We start from the raw sequence: 6,000 nt of genomic DNA, 5'->3' as shown, positions 1-6,000 counted from the left end.
CGCATGGAGTTCACAGTTGGTTAAATTCGCTAGTTGGCAGCCGCAGCCTGGTGCATGGGCGGTGAACGCTTTCACATTCAGCTGGAAGTACCTGTGGGCTTACGCCTTTCCTCCATTTAGCCTAATTCTTCGTTGTATTTCCAAAGTCAGAAGGGAGCTAACGGATCTGGTGCTAGTGACGCCCTACTGGCCGAGCCAAGTATGGTTCCCGCTTGCCCTGGAGCTCACAAGCGACATCCCGGTAATTCTGCCTCCAACCGATCGCCAGTTGACATCGGCCACAGGCGAGACACATTCGCAGATCAAGTCGAGATCCCTCATCTTAGTCGCCTTGAGACTCTCGGGAAACGCTTCCGAGAGCAAGGCCTTTCGGAAGAAGTGGCGCAACTTCTGCTGGATGGAAATCGTCAGTCCACATCAGCTGCTTACGAAGCCGGATGGGCACTATGGGGTGATTGGTGCCGTCAAAAACATTCGGATCCCTTGTCGAATGATTTGAATTCGATTCTGCAATTCTTGTCGGAGGCCTTCCTGAAGGGTAAATCTTACAGTTCAGTGAATATCTTAAGGTCAATGCTTTCAGTCACTTTGGAGCAAATTAATGGGAAAGGAGTCGGTAGCCACCCCCTCATAATTCGTCTAATGAAAGGTATTTTTTTAAATAAGCCTCCTAAGCCGCGCTACGTAGCCATCTGGAACGTCGATGGTGCGCTGAAATTTGTCAGTGATCTTGGGAATAATGCAAACCTGTCCTTGCTGGACCTCTCTAAGAAACTCGTATTCCTTTTATCGTTGTCAACCTTCGCCCGGGTCTCCGAGCTAGCCTCAATTTCTAGGAGTTCGGTCCAGTTTAGCGAGTGGGGATCCACCTTCTCTCTATCGAAGCTGCGTAAATCGCAGCGCAGTGGAGCCTTGCCAGTGGTAAGAGTCGAGAAATTTACAGGTGACCCCCGTTTATGCCCGGTGACGTGCATGAAAGACTATATCCAGGCAACAGACGGCCTGGTAGACGGCCGTTTCGGTGACGGACTCCTTATCGCTTCGCGAAAGCCATTTAAACCAATTGGAGCCTCAACAGTGGCAAGATGGATTAAATCTCTCCTAAAGGAGGCTGGAGTCGACGTATCTACATTTTCAGCACACTCAACTCGTGGAGCGGCGTCATCTAAGGCCTTTAATAAGGGTCTTTCGGTTGAAACCCTTCTTAAAACGGGCAATTGGTCTACTGAATCCGTTTTTTCCCGCTTCTATAAGCGTGACTCTAACTCAGAATCGGTCGTAGACGTGGTCTTATCAGTGACCAATGACTGAAGTTGTGCGTCTAAGTCACAGTTAGAACGGAGCATTTCTAATTATTGACAATTAGAAATTGCTCGAGGCCGCTTGCGGCCGTGGAGCAATTGGAATTGTTGATAATTTAAGAATGCGACGTTTTAACTGGTTAAAACCCCACCCTATCCCGCAACCTACTAACACAATTTTTCCTCACCACAGGAGTCATTTTCGAGGGGGCTCCAGGAGAGGATGGAACAGCTTCGGCTAAAAGTCTGAGGCCCAGGCGCTACCCAAGGAAGGGAAGAGACCGATGTTCCTTTGTTTTCTTTTGTTTTTTGCTTGGTAATTAGCTGAAAATACAAGGTCAACACAGTTAAAACGTCGCATTCTTAAATTATCGACCATTCCAATTGCTCCACGGCCGCAAGCGGCCTCGAGCAATTTCTAATTACCAAGCCCAAGCCTTAAATTTCCAACTGTCGTTTAAAAAAACACACCACCCTGGGGGTTGCAAAAATGTCGCGACCTGTAACTTGCCTTAAAGCGTAATACCTTAAGGCACTTTTTAAAAATGTTTAAACTTACACAACCCTACCCTGTCGTGTCCATCACCCCATCTACCCTCCCCCTTAAAGAAAAACAAATAAAAAACCCACTACCCCGCCAATAGGTGGCTTTAAAAAATTAAATCGGTGAGATTTTACGGCCGCACGCCCACATACCAGGCTTTCCAAGGTAGGTCCTCAGAAAGCAGAGGATGGATGGGGTATGCTGGGGCGCGACGAACCGCGGGGCGTCCGGTTGGGAAACGGGTTTGGAAGCTGCCTTCTTGCTTTCCTTACGTAAGAGTGAACCAACGTAACTGCTAAGCAGGGTTTCGCGCTCAGAAAGGAAGTGAACGTGCACGTTTTTCAGATCCTCTGCGTTTTCCTCCAGCTCCTCGTCGAGTTTGACAACGTTCTTTTGGTGGGTTAGAACCACGTCGATGGCCGCCGTTCGGGCCTTCAAAAGATCCTTCTGAAGTAGCTGAAGGTTACTCGCACACTCAACTTCACGTTCACGGGACTTCTTCAGTTTTTCTTTCACCGATGCAGCAGATGGAGGTGGATTCTCGGCCATGATGCACGTTGAGAAAGGGAGGTCTCTTTAACGTGTTGTTAGCACAAGAGTCAAAGGGTAACTGTCGTCTACTGTTCGTAAGGTACTAAACAGCTTCCCTAAGCGGTCAAAGGCTAAACAGTAGGCGACCTGATTTTTGCCTTTGCCCTTTGAACTGGATACAGATGGCGTTGCTGTCGGAAAATTTTACACCGTTCTTGCAGTGACCTCTACGATGTTTACATTGGGGATTACATTTTTTTACAGTTTTACATATGACTTTATACAAATTTTACATTTTACGATTCCGACATTTGACAGTTTTTGACAACTTATACCTCAATTCACATTTTATACAGAGAATTTTACCCTTCATACAAAAATTTACTATTTACACTACATTTTTTGATTTCACGACACCGATTTTGACTCTGACGACGGAATATCTTCATTTTTTACGTAAACGTCCTGCTCTTTGGCCGTAGCCATAACACAGAGCTTAGTCACTGGACGAATACAGGGGTTTTTGTGGTTTCTGATCTGGACTTTTACCACTCTAATAACGTTATCCGATTCACTGGGAAGAACTTCAATCACTTTTGCTAATGGCCACTGTCCACGTAGAGTATTCGGTTCGATGACGAGTACCAGGTCCCCGACGGAAACGTTAGGCCGATTTTCAGTCCATTTTCTTCTTTCCGCCAGGTGTGGAACGTATTCACGTAACCTACCTGTTCCAAAAATGTTGGAGGATGGCCTGACTTTGAAGGAATGCTTTGCTGTGACGTCTAAGTACTCTGCATCTCCCAGTTTTAACGGAACTTACGGCCGGGCTCCTCCATGTAGAAAATTATTCGGTGTTAACGGATCGGGATCTTCAGGATCCATGCTGAGGTGCGTTAGTGGCCTAGAGTTTAAGAGGGCTGCTACTTCTGCGATTACCGTTCGTAGGACCCGATCGGTAACTAAGCGATTTCCCACGCTGACTTTCATGGCCCGTTTGCACGTTTGCACGATTCTCTCCCAAACTCTTCCAAAATGTGGTCCGTTAGAGGGAGAGAAATGCCACTCGATTTGTTGACACGCTATCTTTGACTGCAGCTCTTGGTGTTGATTCGCCAGTTCCGTTAGAGCCTGGCGAAGTTCCTGATCTCCAGCGACGAAATTGGTACCGTTATCACTGTAAACGACTTTCGGCTTTCCACGTAGACTTAAAAATCGGGTAAAACAAAGAAGAAATTCCTCGAGACTGAGAACATCGGACACTTCTAAGTGGACGGCTTTTGTTTTTAGCCACGTGAACAGACAGACCCAACGTTTTTCATGTCTACGTCCTCTTCCACCAACTTGTACTGTTAGGGGGCCGTAGTAATTTACTCCCGTGTAGGTGAAAGGTGGAAGATACCAGCCGGTGAACTGGTAACGATACCATGAGTGGTGGAATGGGTTTTGATGATCTCCGCTTGCAGGGCCAGCAGATGTTGACAACCGATTGGATGACGTTACGTCCAGAGATTATCCAGTAACGTGTACGGAAATCCACCAGCAATCTTTCAGATTTAATGTAGAGATTCCGCGTGTGATGATCCCATACAATCCGCTGCGTCATGAGTTGATCGGCTGGAAGCAGGGTGGGATGCTTTGTGGAATAATCAACTGGAGCCTGAAGTATTCGTCCGCCTACACGTAGCTGTCCTGTTTCATCCAGGAAAGGGCTGAATGTGCGTAGTTTCGACTTCAGAGGCAACTCCAAGCTCTTTCTCAAAGCGTAGATTTCTTCCGCAAATGCCAGTTTTTGAGTACGTGTTACGGAGGAAAATCTGACACCTCAGCGCCCTAATGGCACCGAATTTATGTCCCGGGACAAAGCGGACCAGACGACAGCTCAGTGGCAAAATCGACACCGTAGAGAGTTCTCCCGATCCTAGCCTTCTTTTTAGACAATTCAATCTCGACTTTTTGTATCGAACTTTTCTGTTCATGTGAATTTCGTGTCAATACAAAGTGCTAGTTTTTCTCCACACTCTGATCAGCCGATTTATCGAACAGTAATTTACCCGTAACAATTTGGTGCATCGACCGATGCGAGACGAATCTGACGCCGTCAAACGTGATCAGTGTGCGCCGTATCCGACTTTTTTTCCGACATCGAACATCATTTGGTTATTTTTGTGTGTTTGTAGTGTTCCCTGTCAGTTTCTGAGCTCCGACAGCTCAAAAGTTTTTGTGTCACGCAATCCGACAATTTTTTGTGTCAGTCACGTGGAAAAATTTCCCGTCCCACTTTTTTTTTCTCATCTTCATAACGTGGCCACTTGGCTCAAAACCACCATGCTGCCGCGCCGTAGCAACAGTACACCCAGCAGGGCCCGACAAGCTGCTCGGCACTTACAACGCCGAATTTCAGAAAGGGAGCGTGAACGGCAGATTGCAAGAGCGCTGTTGATTGAAGAGCGAAGAGAAGAGGAAAGAAGGCGGCTAATTGAAGAACGAACGCGAGAGGCTCAGCGAATTTATCAAGAATTGAGAAGTAGAACTAGCCAACAACAACCACACCGTGCTGAAAATCGAAATCCCATCGAAGAGCAAGAAGAGCAGGAAGAATTCATCCTGCAACTTGCAATCGAACCATCCGATAATCCCGTCGATACCAATTAGTCCTAAGCTTCGGCTGGTTGGGCCGTTGATATCCGTCCGGTGGCATCTAGTCCTAGGCTTCGGCCGGTTGGTCTATTGCTAATTTCTCCAAAAGCATCTAGTCCTAGGTTTCGACCAGTTGGGCTAGTGCTAACTACGAAAAATCCGAACATCCGACTACGAAAAATTCCGAACTCCGAACATACGACTCTGAAAAATTCCGAATCCGAAATCCGAACATCCGACGCCGAAAATTCCGAATCCGAACATCCGACCCCGAAAATTCCGAATCCGAACATCCGACTCCGAAAACTCCGCAAAAAATCCGAACATCTGACTCCGAAAATTCCGACTCCGAACAACCGACTTCGCATCCGACTCCGATTAATCCGCCTCTAAATTTCACATTCCGAATTCTGCATTTGATTGCGCCTTCCGCAACTGATTTGATCAAATTCCGCAATCCGTCCCAATCTTTACTGGATCCCGCACCACGCAAGGCCAGTTAACTGTCATACGAGTGGGGGCGCTAAATCTAATCGTCGTCTCATCATTCGTTAATCATAGTTTCATTTCAGCTTCAGTCACCATTAAAAAAAATGGCAACCAACTTTGGAAAACAAGCGGGCCCATTAGACGAAATCTGTCAAACATCCGACAATAGCGAATTTCCACCGCTCAGCAGCGCCAAACAATTAAAGCGGGAGCGTGCGGTCGAAAAGGGCAGACACACCAAGCTGATCACAAAGATAGATCAACACATCGCCAACTTTGGCAGTAAACGAGAGCTAGCTGTTCATCGTGCATCATTGGCCGACCAATTAGAAGAGTGCATAGCGGCTCACGGGCGATATGTTGACACGACAGATTTTAACGAAGAAGAAGATGCAAACCCGGATGAATGGATAAAAAAATGTGAAGCGATAACAATGGAAGTATACGGGCAAATCGACAAATACATCCGCACACCGCGGTTCTCCATCCACTCAT

The sequence above is a fragment of the Daphnia magna genome, linkage group LG2 (genome assembly GCF_020631705.1).
Source record: "Daphnia magna isolate NIES linkage group LG2, ASM2063170v1.1, whole genome shotgun sequence".
Taxonomy (NCBI): domain Eukaryota; kingdom Metazoa; phylum Arthropoda; class Branchiopoda; order Diplostraca; family Daphniidae; genus Daphnia; species Daphnia magna.
This window is presented reverse-complemented; position numbering follows the sequence as displayed.